The sequence below is a fragment of the Aulonocara stuartgranti genome (assembly GCF_965226115.1).
Source record: "Aulonocara stuartgranti genome assembly, chromosome: 16".
Taxonomy (NCBI): Eukaryota; Metazoa; Chordata; class Actinopteri; order Cichliformes; family Cichlidae; genus Aulonocara; species Aulonocara stuartgranti.
Window position 1 is genome coordinate 18,069,288 of NC_138952.1, and position 20,277 is coordinate 18,089,564.

The 20,277-nt window shown below is 38.4% G+C and overlaps 1 protein-coding gene across 1 annotated transcript in view; it reads right to left on the bottom strand.

Moving 5' to 3' along the window:
- gpc6b (glypican 6b) overlaps positions 1–20,277 on the bottom strand; it is a 79,460-nt gene that overhangs the window by 5,743 nt on the left and 53,440 nt on the right. The window lies entirely within an intron of this gene.

Here is a 20,277-nt window from a genome sequence, read left to right on the forward strand (position 1 = left end):
ACACAAATTGAAGTCAATAAGGCATTATGTCTCCTAATATATGTATGACATATGAAAAAGACAATGTGCTGTTTTTCTAAAAAGTACATGTCAAATGCTCCTATTTCTTATTTCTATAGCATCAAATCATAACAACAATTGCCTCAAGGTGGTTTATATTGTAAGGTAAAGCTCCTATAACATTACTATTACTGACAGTCATGATTAGTCATTAAAAAACCAAATCCCACAGTGTTACTAACAACAGTATGTGGCTGCAAAATCATTTGAGAGAAAATACAAACACTAAATTAAACTAAGACATTTCTGACACACAGTGGATGAGAAATGGCAGGTTGAAAACTTGCATTTGAGTGAGATGAATAAAGCTTACTGTTACTCTGGATGCATCTCGTGTGAAAAAGGTAGAGAAGCATTTCACTTTTGCTCACTAACACACCTTAACAAGCTGATTATAAACCTCAGGAAGACATCTTCGCACTTGAACTCGTACCAAACGATTTGGGTTTAATTTTTCCTTCTCTGTTGACTATCAAATGTTTGCATCATGGAAAGGAAGACTATGCAGGCTTGCAGCAATCATTTCAAACTGAATGCCAGACATAAATGCTCCTTTGCATCCCAGCCATGTGACAAAGTCAGATATCGTTTCCTGACTTGAGCCTGTTGAACTCCAATCTTTCATCAAACACACAGAATTTGACATATTTCACTGAAGCTGAGGGAAAGCCTGATAGCAGCAGGTTGGCCCCATTATCTTTTTCCGTCTGACTTGCTGTTGGCTTACGTGAAATTGTAGAGAACCTGAGCAGAACATGAAAGGTGCTGTACTGACTGTGTGACGCTGCTGTAGGCCTTGACACTGCTTTTGATGTGTTAATCCTGTCACACTGATGCCAAAGCACTTGAGCAGCTCTGATACTGCCCAGAGGGTCGAGGCTACACTCAATACAAGAGATTGACTGGCAATGTTTGACTAAACCTCATACATTAAGTTAAGTCTAACAAGTGAGATTCACAGTTTTCCTCAGGATCTGCTGGCAAAAAACAGAACCTGTGAAAGTGGGAACTGAACTAGGAATGACACATATGAAAACATTCGATTAATACCTCTATCAAGTATTGTGTGGCCATTATTTCACGTGGATGCAAGTGAAAAGGTATTTTAAGCAGCAGCTAATTTATTATCCTATTTGAAACAGAATTTAAAAAATCTGAAAGATTCATGAACTGAAAAAAACCCCCTAAAAAGTCTGTGTTAAGTTTGCAAAAGAGAAAGGTTTTGCAAACTTAACACAATTATAAACAAGCCTCTGAGAAAAGTCTGCCTCTCGTCTAACTGGACGTTGCCTATGAACAAATACTACCACTCCAACAAATAACCCTCAAATGCAACCAACTGCAAAGGCCACTAGATGGCAGTATGTCTTTGAGATCTGGTGAGATGAAAGTGAGTAGACGAAAAATCCAGGGAGGAAATGAAAGTGACAAAATAACCTTGCAAATTGAAACTAATTATGTTTGCTAATGAAGCTTCTTTAACATCAAAGGTCAGCTCCATGTGGCCAAACATAGATGGAAGACATGACATCCAAACAGATGTCAGCAGAAAGCCTAATGGAAGACAAAATTACACACACACAAAAAACGCACACACGCAGACACATACACACAAAAGACGGTGTAGAAGAAACGCATGTCCCCATGGTATGTGAGGAAGCAGAGCGGAGATATGCGATTCTTTTTATAATCTGCTACCTATTACTGACAGTACTGACATTCTCATTAAAATCACAATGACGATCACAGACACAGCACCTCCCCGGCGCCTCACATCAGGATATTACATAGCATTTGTTTTCAGTGACATCCTAACAAATGACTATTATCATGCTATGTGATAGCTGCTCCAATTCCTAATGACACTAAAGGTGGCATTAGTGTGAGATATCTACAATCTATAATAAGGGCTGATGAGGGAGTTGATAGAAGCATTTACTCAATAGAAGTGCAAGCTGTATTCATTTTTAGATTATTATTCAGTCCCAGGACTTCAATAACTTCTAAATTTAAGGACCATATAAAACACCGACAACACAAGGACCTTAAGATATTAGAAGTGCTGCTAAAAAGACTTATCTTCAAACGCTGCTAACTGTACAGATGTTTTCCACTGAATGATGTCTTCTGAATAATTTCTAAATGGTTTAAATATGACAGATCAGCGCAGAAACGTAGCTCTTGATTTTCATTAAAAATATTTTAAATAATTATTTAAATAAACAGAGCTAAATGAGCCATTTGAAAACCCATTAAACCATCTTCTCCTGCAATGATATATATTTGCTATGTATTCTATAATTTTAAATATACAGTGTATATACTGTCTGCACTGAAAAAAAAAGTGGTATATATAGATATATAGGCATATATTTCCTATTCTTTATAGGCACTATAAAGGTCTTTGAGGCCAATCCTGCAGGGATGTACGTAGCCTTGCTCTTGTCCTGTTTTATGCATCATATCATCTATATTATATATTACTTACAGGAACAGTGCTGTATCTTTATTCACTGATCTACCAGTGATACAGTGTGCAAATGCATGTCTTTAAATGTTTCTTTAACAACTGTAACAGTTTATTAATTCCAATATTGAATTAAGATAAATCCTTTAACTTTGGCAAAAAAAAAATACACAAATGTGAACTATACGGCAGTGTTATTATTAATGTAGTAAAGCTTATTATTATATACCGGTAACAGCTGACATGACAGCTTATATATTTGGAATATATAAATACGTTGTGCATAATAAATGCATAATACATTTAATGCATATTGCTTCTTGTTGATGAATTCCATGAACGGCGCAAAACCAAACAGGTGCTACTTAGTCCCTCACTCTCTGAGTACTTCCCAACTTCCCAGCTGTGCATGTGGCATTTATCCTCTCCCCTGCTGGTTACTCAGGAGACATAAATGCATGTAGTTTAACTTTTAAAAGAGGCTTATGAATTTCTTACAGCAACTGGGCACCGGGAAGTTACAAATGTTTCCCAAGCAGGAGTTTATTTGCTGAGCACAATTTAAAGTGGCTGATTAATCCACGTTTGGTGCACGAACGGGTACTTGCGCCCGCAGGATGCAGTATATATACAGCCACAACAAATGGGCCCTGTTTATTGCTCTTAAGATACATGTTGCCCAGTGCAATTGTATGTGGAGGTAATATGTCTTAATTAAAATAGAAACAAACAAACGAAAAATACAATGGAGCTACGTTGCACAAGTGAATAAGCTAAATCAGGATTTGGCTTCAAGATCAATATTCATAACCTTTTTGTAGGTTATGATTTTTTTATGAATTTGATGACAATAATAAAGTAAAGAGCATGACCAGGTTTATCTTTTAAACATCTTCTCCTTAGCTTAAACAAAAAATATATATAATTATATTTACCTTGAAGCTTAATCATGTATGCAGCACCACTGCAGCACCACTGTCAACTCTCCACTTCCCTCCTCAGACATATTTTTTTTCTTCTTTTACCCCATTGCCCTGTTTCCTGTCATGAACCATATATTTCTTCACTGCGTTGTTCTCTCTCTCTGCCTACTCGCTGTGACTCTGCAAGGTCCCCACTCTTTTTGGTCTTTTTCTGTCTTGCTTTAGTTCTAAATGTAAGTGAAACTTTCATGCCTAGCTGACCCGTGATCTTACAACAGAGCTCCCATTCAAAGGAGATTTGTGGGTAAAGCCTCTGGTGTCTTCCGACTTTGATACACAGAATAAGCTCAGTCTTCTCTATCCTTTCTGTATTGAATCATTTTATCCAAGCTTTCATTTTAGTTATTTTGAATTTTAACGAGCACTGTGTGTGTGTGTGTGTGCAATGCAGTTAATCATGCATTTATTTAATTGTCCAGTTCTTTTTTGTCTCTTTATAGCTCTTATTTCCACAAGAAAAGATAAGCAGAGATTTTTTTTTAACAGCACCAAACCACAGAAAATAAATTCAGCAACAGCAATGGAAAGTAGCCTGTAATGTATTACAGCTCACACAGCTTAGCGTGCTATGATCCAAACATAACCTCACCTTTAAACTTGCTTTTTTCACCTCAAATGAAATCTGCCCAAACAGCCCGGATATGCGATACAGTGTTTACTCGCTGTAAAAAGCTGTTGGCAAGCTCACGTGGACAAACATGAGGAAATGTTTACAGAGAGTAATTATTTCCAAAAATCAGCCATATGAGCATATAAGATTCCGGTGTTAACGGGCTTAAAGTCTTTGTGTTTGCACACACTTAAAGTGTTTCTTACAATATTTATCACCCATGCTGTTTTTCTGTGCACACAGCTGAGTGTGCAGGCAGACAGATCATAAGTTCTCGTGGCTCTCTAACAGTGTGGCAGCTGTGTGCCATCTTTCAGCTCAGAACAGAAATGTGAGTGAACTATACTTTGACCAGTGGTTTTCAGACGCCCTTGCCTATTCTCAGATCAAAAGCTGACGTGTCGCTGGCTTTGAAGTTGCAGTCACACTCCCAGTGACAGCACAATGTCAGTGCCCTAAGCTCTTATCTGGCCGTAGAATGATGTCTGTACGTGCTATGTGCCTTTCGGTAAAAAAGAAATATGCGGCCAGACTACATAACTTTTGCTCTCAGCACACACACTGCATTTGCAGTGCTCCCCAAGCTGACCTGTGCAGAGTGTGTCCCCTGGCTTTTCAGTCAGCTGGTACATCTCCTTTCCTCTCTCTCTCTGTAATAAGCACCTATCTTGCTTAATTAACAACCAGTCCTTTTCATAAGCACATATCTGGGGTTGTCGTCACTGTTTGACACGGCACACATCCATCTGCTGCAAGTCTGTACTAAATTAGTGCACGTTCAATCTAATCATAGACTCGACAGCAGGTCTTCCCACTAAACCACAAGGGGCAGACAACTCCTCGATCAACTTATTTTCCCTGGCAACTGCTCCTCCTGTCTGCGTTAAAATAGTTTTTCATTTGATACGAATGCAGTATTCTTCCTGCATCTCAATTACAGGGGTCAGGGAGTCGGTTCTGCTCATACCAAGTCCTTGGCCATGCCACAAGTCTCTTTCCCTGACCAGTGACCAATTTGAGGACAGACCAAATAGTTTCTCACAAGGAGGAAGGCCACAGTAAGAATAACTTTGCATGTTCATCACAACTGTGATCAAGTTAGATTTTTTACCCAGTCACACTGAGGAACTAATGCAGTCTCTTGTGGTAAGGCTGTTGACAAATCAGCCGTCATGGTGTCAAGTCACAGGGGACTGAATCCCTGTGGGTATAATTCCCTAGACATGACTATTAAGTCTGGTGTCCAACATGTCATAAAATCCTCCTCATCAGTTCAAGTCAACTCATAAACAGCAGATTCTTTCAACCAAGGCTTGCCATCTGGCTTTAAAGTACTTTTAGCATATTATTAAAATGATTCAGTAGAAATAACATTGGTTAGCCTAAAGCACATCAAGCAAATGACCTCTGCGATGATGTTTCGAGTAGCAGTTGTCTCCACATCGTTGTGTCTGCTTTGTCCTTGTCTGGAAACATTTGCCTCAAAGGTGACTGGCAGTGTTGCTTGGAGCAGGTAACTACCAGACTGCATATAGATGTGGGCTGTTTTCATCCAATCAATATCCATCAACAGAGGGCAAAAGCAAACAATGTTTCCCCTTTGTGACTTCACAATAGATGAGATCAGAAAGACATCACTCCGCTGTTAATCTTGCAGTGCTAACACAAATGAAAATGGTACACCAAAAGCAAATCATGGTTAGAAAACATCACAACCACTTACAAGCTATGTGGCTTGATATGACATTGGAGTGATGTCATATCATCACCCCACCCCACAGACTGCTGGGCTACATGCCACGTGCTCATGATAAATCCATTTTTTAAGGATCAGTCTGCAGGCTGCAGCACTTTCTTTAACTTCCTCCTCGTTTAACTTGATTACAACTGATTATGTCCTGGTAGAAATCTGCCACAGCAGGATTCCAAAACATGATTTGACATGAACAGCCCAAGAAAGCCTCAACCAGAGCAGCGCGTCTCCTGGTGACAGCGCTGTCACGCCGTTACTATGCTGCTTCCTTAGAGCGAATGCACGAAGTAAAGTAAAACTGTATTGTTACACAAATCTGGCTATTATTTTGCATTTGTTTCGATTTGCAACCTGGCATTCACACAATAGTGTAAATGCTGTGTGATCCATTTTAATTATATACCTGACAGAAATTGTGGGGAAGATATGGGGGCAATAAACAAAGCTAATGAATATTTATCACTTATTACTGCGGCCGAAACACCGATTTTAAAACGTCTGCCTTAATTTAATACTGTACATTGCATTGATGCAATCGCATAAGTGCATCAAACCAGATTTGCTATCACGCTGCCTTACTATGTTGTAAAATTAAGTTTTGAAAGTTGAACTGAATTTGTGCGCTCGCTTCTGCAGCACCCTGGAGGCATAACTTTATTTTCAACATTATACAGACTTCATAAGTGTTGTAGAGGAAACAATTCATCATGCCTTTAATTCAATGTGACAGTGAATCTCTGTGTACCTTGAAAAACTTGTGGGAAAAAAAACCTGTCTCCAAAAATAAAAGTGTAAGATGCATAATTACAAACCAACATCTTTAGACTTTTAAGGCTATATTTATCAGATTTGATCACTTTGTAAAGTGGATTATATTAAATTGTGAATAGCAACAGAAAAAAGGATGTCTTACAAAATGATGCTGGTATCCGTTGTGATCATAGGGGCATTTGAAGACTTCATTAGTCATAAGTCAATACACAGGTGTTGTTAAAGCCCAACCTTATCTAGGTTTGTGTATACTGGATTCTGCACATAAAGCACACACACACACACACACACACATGAAGATCAAGTATTTCCCTTATAAATGACTTTATTGATGTAGCTCATGTTGTACTTACATCCTGTCACTGAACGGGACTGTCATGGCCCATTTTAAGTCTTTTTGCCTCAAACCATTTGCTCAGTCCCATGGTAACTACACAGTTAGGCAATATGGTTTATCATAGTGAGCAAAATGTATCACACAAAGATCCCGTGGTGAGGAAAAAATGACAGAATATTGATGAAGCGGCGTTGAGTTTGTGCATGTGACTCGCCCAAGGCTACGACAGGCGAACTTTGAAAAAGGGAGATGATTAAAGGGAAGCTATGCACTATGGAAAACAGAGCAATCATTGGCAAGCCTGCTTTCCCCTGCTACCCCTGTTCCCCAGAGATGCAAGCAGCGTACAGTGTAATGGGGCCAGTGCGCCTCATTAATGAATTGACACATATGAAATGTAGCAGAGCCTTTATGGCACCAGCATTAGTCGATGAGGGGGAAAATGGACAATGTATGGAAGGAATTAAATAAAATCAGTGTTTGTGGAAAAAATACTGTTTTGGCATTATAGCGGCTGGCTGACCTTTGATTTTAACTTAAAAAAGTGACGAACTGTAAAACAGAGTTATTGGGGCAATTTGATTATCAGCATGATAACATCCAAAAAAGTATATAAACCCCCCCACATGATTTTAGCTCAGTTATTATGCGCCCATTTTTATTATACTATGCATTTTCCAATATCTGCGGTTTTTACTGACTTCCCTTCCTGTGCCTCTCTTCGTTTAATAAACCACGTTTATGGTTTCGTAAATTTCATTTGCAGCTACAAAAAAAATTCCACAGCAGATTCAGCCACTGTAACATTCAGCTGTCTGTAACAGCAGAAACTCATGACATATCTATCATTGCAACTATCTTATACCCATCTGGTAGTATAAAGTATGTGATCTTTGTAAGCTAAACCACAAATGTAATGGAATTTGTACATCTCCACGCCAGAGGGTGGGTCATGTTTGGATCTTTGCCATATATAGGCCGATTTGAGACTGCAGGAAAATGGAGCATAATGTGACCTTTTACTTGTATACAGCATATACTTGTGGACAAGCTGTGCTTTTGCGTCTGGCCAAGATCCCTGAAACAATTATCCAACTGGATTGCAGATGTAAGGCATTACATGGATCCTTTATATGCTGGTTTTGTGTATTTTCTCAGAAAACCATAATAAGGATATGTGGGATATTAAAAGCATAGTGAGATATAATGGTCACAAAATTGACTTCATAGAAAGTCAAGCCGTTAATAATGGATTGCTGAGACCTGCAAATTATCAGGGGATTTGGATTTGTTTGGCATTTCGGACGGCAAAAATCTCAGAGGTGGTGAAAAACAAGGTTTGGAGAACTTATTGTGCCAGTATTCATTTCCTCTCTGTATCTACGTTCAAAAATGAAGACTAATATGACAAAATAGGATCACGGTATATCATTTAAAGCTTAGTAAAATGATAAATTATTAAGTGGTCTGAATGTCTTTTTATTGATATTTATATTTTGCCTTTACTCTTAAAAGATGGATGCATCTGGGCCATCGTGGCATGACCAGCAAGCCAAACAGAGTCAGGTCCCACATTTATCAAAATGAATGACTGCACAAGAGGACAGCATGCTGTTTTAAGACGCTCAAAAAGCAAATAAAAAAAATACAATTTTGACTGGAGATTTTCTTGTCACATAAAATGTTCTCATACAACACCGCGGCACTCTGTGGCTTTAGCCAACGCAGTATCTTAATACCGTAATACCTATAATCCAGGACAGAGTATTTTTATCTTGCTAGCTGTAATTGCTGCTTTTTGTAAGCCGTTTTCTCTAAATGTCCTTTTGATATTTTTTTAAGTATTGCATGGTAAAAAGAGGACAAACTGGACTAGCACTGATCATGTTTGCATAGTTTCTGTATAGATTTTCTTTGCTCTTCTAATTTTGTATTCTCATTTACACACATATCTATATCTATCTATCTATATATATATATCTATATCTATATCTATATATCTATCTTTTCTGAATTGAGTTTGTATTTTTTGAGTTTGTTTATCAAATTATTTATTATTTATGTTTTCTCTTAAGCCGGCTCCTGAAAAACCTTCTAAATTGTACTTTTCTGAACTTTGATAAGCCCCGTACTCACATTGTGATACACATCACAGTTTTGTCGTTTTGGGAATTTAATTTGAACCACCTCAGGCTTTGGAGAAAGTAAAACAAAATAAAATATCTATACCTCTTGTCCTACACCCACAGGCACTTACGTATGCAATAAGATTGTTATGAAATTGTCTTGAAGAATAAATCCCTCTGCTGAAACGGCTTCTTCATCTTATATTTTTAGCTTAAAAGTTTTGTTCAACCCAGCTGACAGTGAGACACAGGATTGTTATTCTTTCCACCCTGTTGACAACCTTACTAGTGTTGCCTTGTGAATGACAACAGTAACAAATGGATGATAAGTATTCTATGGTTGTTGCACCTTTTGCCCTGATACAGCATGTGCAATGTCTCTTTTATCACTATAGGATCAAGGTCATAAAGCATTGGATTACTGTCAGCTGCAGTTGCCTGATAACCTGATTGAGATGTGTCACTATGGGAAATGTCTCTGTATGCTCATCTTACATATAATTTAGTCATAGGAAGTGATGGTGATGTGCTCAAAGCAGCCTCTACTTCCTACACATTTACATAAACAACTTCCTTTTTTTTCCTCAAAAGCTGTATTGTTTGCCCCATGCAATCAGAACCACACTCCCACTCACAACAGTGTCAGATTCTTGCTATTATGAGCAACAAACTTGTTGCTTGTCGTTAAACTTGGGATTTGTGGTTACTGGTCATCTGAAATGTGTCATCTTGACCTAAAATGTGGCATCGAGAGTAAACCATGGATGAGGAAAAACTCATTTACAACGTAACACAACCCACACAGACTGGGTTAAAAAAAAAAACCTTCATATAGATCCAAAAGCACTAAATGCTCTTTTCAAGGAATAAATATGTCCACAGTGGGGCCACAAGCCAGATATCAGCAATGTCTCATTCCTCTGCCTTCCCACGCAAATTTATATTGTCAGCCTGAGAATCAACCGAGTGACTGAGGGCAAACTAAGTGCTTCATCTTTAAATCAATGAAGGCGCCACAAGCTTCTTCATTATTTTTTTTCAACATTCACAACTCCTGACAAACAAATTCACATAATTGACAAAGAATATAAATAATGTAAAGTCATCCCACAGCTCTACTAAATGTCACTGCTCCCCCCCCCCCCCCCCGACATTAGCATTAAGATAATGCAGCCGAGTCTCTGAGTTGAAATCTGTTTACTTTTGTAGCCCTCTTTTTCTTTCAGAACTGCCTTCATTCTTTGTGATATTAGTAACAATGGTTAGTAACAATACTCAGGTAGGCTTTGGCGTTGAAACTATGTTCAGCTGTTAGTAAGAGGCACTAAGAAAAAATACCCCAAATCATTACAGCACCACCAGCCAGAACCATTAAAGGCAGGATGGATCCATGCTTTTATGTGTTTTATGCCAAATTCTGACCCTACCATGTAAATGCTGCAAGAGAAGTTGAGACTCATCAGACCACGAAACATTTTCTTAATCTTCTACTCTACAATTTTGGCGAGTCCACGCAGCCTTAGTTTGTCAGCAATCCTTTGAGCAACAGCAGAAGACCACATGGCGTGGTCTGCTGTAATCCATCTGCTTCACGCTTTGATGTATTGTGCATTCAGAGATGCTCGTACGCATACTTTGGTTGTAACGAGTGGTTATTTGAGTGGCTGTTGCCTTCCCATCATCTCAAAGCAGTTTGGTCATTTCCCCCTAACTTCTAGCATCAACAAACCATTTCCACCAAACTGCTGCGCACTGGATGTTTTCTCCTTTTTGGACAAATCTCTCTGTAAACTCTAGAGGTGGGAAAATCCCAGTAGATCAGCAGTTTCTCAACAACTCAGTACCACTCATGCTCAGTTTAAACTTCAACAAGTCATCTTGTCCATGTCTATAACCTTAATGTGCTGAGGTGATGACATGTGATTGCCTGATTAGACATTTGGTTTAAGAAGCAGTTAAACATATGTACGTAATAAAGTGGCCAGTAAGTGCAAATAACATATTGTTCTCTCTTTCTTCTACAGAAATGTTTTTTCTGGGAAAAGGGAGGAGATTTCACTGAATAAAAAATAAATAAATCACAGGATCTCATAGCAGATCCACCCAAGTTAGTCAGGTTTGGTTGGATCTGCTATGCTTTTTTTCTCCTTTGACAACTAATACCAAGCTTAAAAATGTACTTTTTAGGACTGTGGTTTTACCATATAAGTAAAAAAAAAAGTTTCTTAAAGCACATGCACATATGCACATGCACATCTACCAGTGGCTCTAAAGGTTTCTGCCCATCGTAAATTTTAGAATATGTCCACGCCGTGCAACTCCACATGTTTACACTTTGTAAGCTAACCAGAGTCCCATGCTTCTAAATGAAAGTTACATCCTCTTTTAGCTTACCAACTGTAAACACAGCTGTTTTATGAAGAAAGAGTTGACTTGACATGTTGTCTGCTTTGGTTCTTTTTGGTTTGCTCCTTTGTTTTCTAAATAAACAGCCACCACCGCACAGCAACTGTCAACTGTACAGGTAATTAGTTGGAAAAAGGAACTTGTGAACTTGTTAAGGTGGTCTTCCAAAACAGCCATCAAGGAGTCACTAATGAAGCACATTTTCACATAATGAGCGTCACAGTTTGTTAGACCAAATCTGTGTCAGGCGGTGCCGATGTGGTGACTTGGATTTACAAGCTATAGTTTTTGGTGGGCTTTAATTTAAGCACTCAAACATTCATGCATGAGTGCCACCCCTTGCCTAGAAAATCGTTGCGTTTATGGTCAAACAGTGTCCTGAAGTATCATGCCACATATGCACTGCCAGACTATTTATTTTTGTGTGGTCTCAGAGAAAGTATCAGTTATGCTAGAATCTGTGGAATCTACATAATTGCATGGTTTTGGTAAGAGTCAGTAAATAAAACAACTCAGAGAAAGGAGCTGTGGATAGGCCCACTTTACTTCCATTAGGCTGTATCCAAAACAAGAATGTTTCAGTGGCTTGTCATATCCCTGGATGGCAGAAATATAATGCTAGGGTCAAGATTTTTTTAAAAGGAGTGGTTATGTTTTTTTATTTCCCTGTCAAGTGACTTCACAAACCACACATGTATGTTACTCAGTGTTTGCCGCTGAACATGGTAAGGAATGCAAAGAACAAAGATCATGCACATGAATACACAGTTTTGCTTTCCAAGTTATTCATGTACTAACTGATCATTTGTCTACATATGAAAGCAAAAAAAAGAAACGCTAAATCACCATTTCCACTTCACATAAAAGAGATTTAGTATGCAAGTTGGCAGTTCAGACAAATCATCAGAATCTAGCTGAACAGCTGCCTTTTGAATTTTTTATTCAGTCATTCACATTCCTCATATGCTCCTAATTCAAATCATGCAGGGATACAGCCCGTGCATTTTGCTAAATGCACAAAGAAGAGCCCAGACAGATCACTTGTCACACAGTCAACAAACAGAGACAATCACACTGTCACACCTAATAGCTATTTATTGACCTGCATGCTTTAGCGGGAGGAAACTTAAACATCTAAAGTAAACAAAATCACAAGTGCAAAACCTTCTAGACAGCCATCGATCCACCGTGCTACCATCTTTTCTTTTTGGGAGACCTAACCAAGAATTTAGAAGAATTTTTAACTTGATGTCCTCCCACCTACTGTAAAGCACAGGGGACAAAAAAGAAACAAACTAACGCTGGAGTGAGGGCAGTGTGTTGCTTACTGTCATTTCACTGGAATGTTTGACCTTCACTGTGCAGAATGATTATTTGTCATAGTTCCCTCCTATCTTTCAGGTTCATGGAGGACAGGGGGGGACCCGGACCTAGACCTCTTAGTGAATCATGCCATTTCAATGTTTATGGGTGCTCACCTTAAATTTAAGGTGTGAAACTTAAGTTTATTAAGACATGTATGCATGAACCGCATATGATTTTAAAAACATAGTTAGTCTGAAAGGCAATCAGCATTATACAACTTTCATAGATGTAAAAAATTTAAAGCCTTTCACAGAAAAGAGTCATTTTTTTCACATCCAAGTAGCCCTTGTTGTCCTATCACTTAACACTGATCAGATAGATTGGTTTCAGTGGTTGCATTAATCCAGAAATAACAAGAAATCCTAGTGTATAAATGCTAAGTTGGGATGCTGTGTAAAACGTAAATACAATGCAAAGATTTGCATGTCTCATAAATACATATTTATTTCACTATAGGCCATAGAAAAACATGTCATAAACATAAAGGACTGCATTAAGACAATTCACCATTAAAAAACTGCAATTTTGAATTTGATGGTAAATGTCTAAAAGAAGTTGGTACAGGGCCAATGTGGACCACTGTGTATCATCCCCTCTTGTTTTAACAACAGTCTGTAAACATCTGGGAAGTGAGGAGACAAGTGTTTGGACTTCTGGGATAGGAATGTTGTCCCACTCTTGTCTAATATAGGATTCTAGCTGCTCAACAGTTCTGGGTTGTGTTTGCCATATTTTTCCATTTCATGGTCCACCAAATGTTTTTAAACTGGTCAAAGATCTGGACTGCAGACAGACCAGTTCATTGCTCAGACTTTTGTAATAGATGCAGTAAATACTACGTAGTTTAGTCTTAGTTTGTCTTGCTGAAATATGCAGGGTCTTCCCTAGAAAACTATATAAGAGTATATGCTGCTGAAAAACCTCTTTAAATCTTTCAGCACTGCGAATGTGGATGGCACAGTTAACTGAGTTCACAGACAGTGATTACTGGAAGTGTTCCTAAGCCCATGCTGAGATTTCCACAATAGAATCACTCCCGGTTTTAATGCAGTGATGCCTGAGGGCCCAAAGGTCATGGCCATGATATTGATTTTCAGCCTTCCCTTTTGAACACAGAGATTTCTCCCAATTCCCTGAATCTTTTGATGAAATTACATACTCTAGAGGACAGAATTTTCAGATTGTTTACTGTCATTATGCAGTCACATAACAAAATTCTGTGTGGTAATTAGCTTATAACCAGACACGATTAAAAAGACAGAGAATGACAATGAACAAATATACACAATAGGGAAACAATTATAATGTAGCGTTGGCGTTACAAAGTGTCTAGCACATGTATCGGCCCTTTAAAGCGTGAGGTGTGTATGTGTGTCTGTATGCGTGGTAGGGTGGGGTGATAGAGTTCAGAGCTCCGGGAAAGAAGCTGTTCCTCAGTCTGTTGGTTCTTGTTTTTATGGTCCTATACCTTCTTCCAAAAGGCAAACAGTTTATTACTTGAGTGGGTGGGGTCTGCAGCAATGCAGCTGGCCTTCTTTTGGACACGGTCAGCATACACTGAGTCCATGTCTGTGAGAGGATTTCCCACAATCCCCTGTGCTGTTCTCACTGCCCAAGCCAAGTGCTTTCTGTCTTGTTTCGTGCAGCTGCCATACTATACTGACATACTGAGACAGAGGATGCTTTCTGCTGTGGTTCTGCAGAAGTTTGCAGCAGGCTCAAGGGGAGCCCATCCCATTTATGGCTCCTGAGGAAAAGCAGCCTTTGCTGGACCTTCTTTACCAGGTGACATGTATTCAAGCTGTGATGTGAATGCCCACGAACATAAGGTTGTTTATCTATTCTACCTCCTCCCCGTGTACAAGGAGGGGAGCATGTTATGTGTTGTCGACCCCTTGCAGTCACCCCACAATGAGTCTTCTGGTCATGCTGGTGTTCAGGACCAGGTTGTTTGGACATCCTCTCCGTAATGAGCCTCATCATCATCTGATATGAGACCCAGTACAATGGTGTTGTCTGCAAAACTCACAAAGTTATTTGTAGAGTGGGTGGCAGTGTAGTCAATAGTGCCAAGAGGTCTGGGCTGAGTGCACAACTCTGCTGTGCACCTGTAATCAGGGCCAGTGTGGATGATGTACTGTCCTCTATTCTCACTACCTGAGGCTTGTTGGAGAGAAAGTCCTTGATCCAACAGCACAGTGAATAGTAACCAGGCTGTGAAGCTTCAGTGCTAGTTCATCTGTGATTACTGTATTAAACGCAGAGCTGAAGTCAACGAATAGCATCATCAACATCCGTTAATATGCTGCAGGTGAGACAGAGCTCCCCGCATAGGTGGACCGATGACTGTCCAGAACAGTAGTTTAGGATGATCCTCTCAAAGCACATTATAATTACCCGGGAGTCAGTCTCAACAATTTTATTTTATCGAACATTATTCTGAATTTGTTTGACACTTTGTGGAGCCTGTTTTTTTTTTTTTTTTTGCAGATTGGTAAACTGCTTCTCTGAGATGCTCTTTTTTATAACCAATCATGTTACTGACCTCCTCCAGCTGTTTAGCTTTCCTACCTTTTGCTACCTCCATCCCAATTATGTTAGATATGTTGCAGCCATCACTTCAAACGATAACACACGAGTTAGCCGTTTTCATGAAAAAGCAAAATGCCTTTTTAAATGTGACATGTTTTCTATAATATGGGCTTGTGAGATTTCCAAATCATTGCAATCTGTTTTTACACTTTTTACATTTAACCAAGCTTTTGGGGAATTTAGTTTGGAGATTTCAGCTAATCACAGTGAAACCATTATACAACTTATGCAGGAGTTCTGACAAGTATATTTTCGCAGAACCACAGGCTCATAGCTTGCGGTGTTGCTGCCCAAGTGCTATGTTCCCTAACCACTCGGTCATCGGGTCACCTGCCGCAGTTGATTGTTGACTTTGGCTTTCAAAAACATTTGCTCTATGCAGCGGTGGAAAAAGAGGAAAGAAAAAGAGGAGCTATAATTTATTTACAATTATAGCTTTTCCATTTGACGTGTGCACTCATCAAGCGATTTTGTTTGTGTGCAGGGGAAAAAACAAAAAAGTAATTGCTGATTTTGAATATTAAGGAATGTTGAAGAAACAAACATATTGGTGGAGGCATGATTTTACAAGTGCCATTTGTAATGCAAAATAGGGAGCGCTCAAGTTCAGAACAGGGTATTTTGTTCCCCCCTTTTTTCTGTCTGTTGTTACTCTGCGATTTACTTTCCGTTTGTAAGATTCTTGTGGCAAAATACCCTTGTCTAATGTGAAATGAACCAGCTCAAACAAATCTCAGAGTTGTGGTAAATAAACCAAGTAAATGATGTTTGTGTTTTTAAAATTCAACAAATTCCAGGATGGGAAGGAGGGGGAGGACTTGTTTTGCCAAATTATTTCATTTATTAATAATCAGTCATTATGTGCATGGATTAATTTTTTTAATATAAAAATATAATCTCTAATATTTCCAAAACATCTTCTGAAACCTATGCAAAAAGAGGGTCCAGTACTATGTGCACAAACTCATGGATCAAAGGCTTTATTTTATTTTTTAGTGTTCCCTACTGGCTCTTTCCACAGTCTAGCCTTGTTTGTGCCCTGCACTCACTGTTGTGCTATATTGCCATACATATAAATTGCGAACCATGCATTACACAAGGGGACAAAAAAGGACCTATAAAACTACACTAAATTGAACTGCACAAAAACTTGTTACAAATGTCAAATTAAAAGCTCCACTTCTTATCTTTAATGCACCTCTGAGCCTGACAGTGTGTTGTGCCTTTATCCCCTCTTTTGACTTTAAAATCTCCATTTCTCTCCGAGCTTTGAGGGTGTGTGCTCTGACAGAATGTCAGGCAATTAAACAGTCATGGCTCATTGAGCTGGAGGTGGGCCTGCTCCTCCAGGCTCCTCTATAGGCAACAGAAGAAATGAACACAAGCACTCCCTGCCATCCCTTCCTCATTCTTTGACTTGCAAACTTAGCAGTGAATCTAAACAAGAAGTTGTTATCAAAGGACACTTTAAACTGCTGTCAACTTTCACTGGGCTGAGCAGTGTCACTGTCGTGGGTAATTATCTCGTGCCAGAATGTAAACGAGAACAGTGTGTGGGACAACAAAGATGTGTTCTCACAGGGTACCCAGTCATGTCCCTGCTGCGAGATGAACACATAAACGCAGCCACAGTAATGATGGCAGGAGACAGCTGCTAGCTGTACCTTTACACCACTAAGCACTAAGGTAACAAGGCAGCAGTTTCAGTTTATATATACAGCACATACTGTAAAAATCTTGGAGTAAGACCAAAGTGCTTTACAACTCTACCAAGCTACAGAAGGCTGCTATCGTTTGACATTTGTGCTTGTGTATTCTTTTTCTTTTCTTGCTTTGATGTGAAGAGAATTGTGACCAAACTTTCAGTGAGGAAAAGTTGTACTGTGATACAAACGTATTTTGGTACAGCACTGCAGCATTACAGCATACAGTGTAGGGTAAGAGATTATTTCATAAACACTACTGGACAGTTGATTTTCATAAATCCATTTGCACTAGAACCTACTCAACTCGATGTGATTTTTAGTGTTTTCCATTAGGTAGCAGTGCCTGGTACAAGGTACTTTTTTCGTATCTGACTGGCCAGTCATCACTCGATGAGTCATGAGAGCGACTCCTTCACAAAAATCAGACCTTTTCCTTTTCTGAAACCTGACGATGAGGAAAATGGCTGCACAAAAACCAACACTGCGGTCCCCGAGAGTGACAAAAAGCCACAGACTGAACAGCTAGTTTACCATCGCCTGTGTTGTATTTGTGTCACATAAAAACGACGTCACAGGACTTTTTGCTGTGTTGCTATAATGACCCATGATTCTCAACTGTAATGGAAAATAATAATACCAAGTAGAGTCGAGTCGAGCTGAGTCAAATCGAGCAGATATTAGTGGAAAAGAGGCTATAAAGAAGTCCTGGTAACTTAAGTTCAATGGACTTTGTTTAACTTTTGTACTATGTGTTCAGTCAAGTTTTCAGAATTAACTATTTACATATATTTATAAATGTATTATACCTAACCTCAGCAGTGACACATATCTAACAAACCAGGAGTACTGTAACATATACCTGCAGGCGGTTACGGTTATAGGCTGTTACCTCAACTGCAGAACTTTGACAGAATCATCAGACTTCTCAGGAGGTAGAAATGTACAAATAAACAAACACTTTGTCACAGTGCATTTTAGGACAATTTTTTTTCACATGGTCTCGCTTGCCAACATTAGATTACTGGCTGGATGCTAACAACCAGTTTTACACAGTTAGAGGTTTGACAGCTGGAGGTAAAATGCAGGACTTCACAGCAGATGAATGAGACATCTAAAACACATTCACTCGTCCAAGGTACACCACTGCACACTAAATCAGGTATCAAAAGTATATTGTGTCAATATTGTGTCATTGTCCAAATACCTTTGGACAATGACACAATATTTGTAGCTTTGCTTATGCACACCTCCTCAGTAGATTTCAAATCCACCAATCAAGATGTCATTTAAGAGCAGACTTTAATCCTTATTGCAACATTTTTTATAAATCTTCTGAAATTTTTAAATGCTCAAAAGTAATTGAACAAAGACAATTTTAAAGATAAGGACTGTTAGTAATACTTGAATGAAGGTCTAGAGCTCATGGACATCACAACTCATTTTTTCCTTCCTTGAGATGCAAGGACTTTACTGCTTTTACCTTCTGTTTCTGAAAGTTCTAGACTTCAATCAGATCCTGATATTTAATATACAGCCAGGTATTATTATAGATTCTTCCCCCATTGTACTGTAAATAAGTGAACTGCATCAACACACTTTGATTCTGTATGTGAATTTGCTTCCACTTGTTATTTGTCCAGCATTTCTCTTGCTTCATGTTTTCCAAATTGTCTATCAATGTTTTGCCAAAACCAAACAGATTCACAAGACTAAAGATGGGAAAGATCACAACAGCATCAATAGGCTTCTGAACATAAGGGTATATGGGTACAAAAGAGAGCCATTCTACTAACAGCAGTAGGTGCAGTGGCTGTCTTTTGCTTGCTTTTTGTGCAACACAGCATTGAAAAACTGAAGCAAAACTTCACACAAGGATCTTTCCAGAGAATGTTTTAGTTTAAAATGGGATTATGTATAAATAGCTCCTGACTTCATGTCTGTGCATTTTAAGGTTTTTGCATTTTATTTTGTGAGATGAAATGACACATGAAAAAACTGAAAGTTTAGATGTCACTTCTGCTGTGAAAAGACACAAAAGGAAAAATCATATTGCAGTGATAATTCCTAAAATGACATTTTAGGAATCTCATATTTTATGAGATCAGACTGCACAGCTGACCGCTCAATATATATGTCTGGTGTCCAAGAACAAACAATACCCCAGGAAGAACAAAAAACTGCAAGATGAAATAAGCCTGATGAATAATGGCATCACATTCTAGGTTGGGCAGATTAAAATACATTTCTTTGGATCATTTTGGAACCTGGATGTCTAAAACCAGATTAGGAGTACTACAGTGATGACAAAACATGGAAAAAGGAGTATACTGATATGATGTTCTTGAGTATATACCAAATGAAGACATAATTCTCAGTCTCAAGAAGCATCGCATTCCAGACATAACTCGAAATTCCTCATCTATTTTAAAATGGAAAGCAGACCAACACAAGTTAAAAAGAATGATCTTGAATTACTTGGGTTATAGCCCACGCCTTTATAGATGAATTTTTAGTGTTTTTAGTGAAAACATTGTCTGTCTGGTCAGCATCAAGCACGAGGCAGACAAAGTCTCCTTAAACAACTGACTGAAGCAGCTATGTGGTAAAGAGACAGCTATTCCCAACTGGGAATTAGTGGAGATCTAAAATAAAGCTAAAAGGACAGGATATGCCCATCAAATTGATTGAATTATGCAAATGTTGCTCGATATCTGCTCGAAGTGTTTGTTAACAAATTCACAATAATATTGAAAATGTCAGAGTTAATTTGAGGGCTTGTTTTGGTTCCCTCAAGTTGCCACGAAAATCTGACCAGCATTTTATTGCACAGTATGAGTCAATATAGCTCAGTAGGCATATTTCATATTATGCACATTTGAATCGGAGGATACCAACAGCAAACATATGGTAAATTGACTGGTTCCTTTATTTATATATATATATATATATATATATATATATATATATATATATATATATATATATATATATATATATATATATATATATATATATATATATATATATATATAAAACTTAATACAACGCTTTATACAACATATCTTATTCACCCACAAGCACTATTTTCTAGACTTATGTTC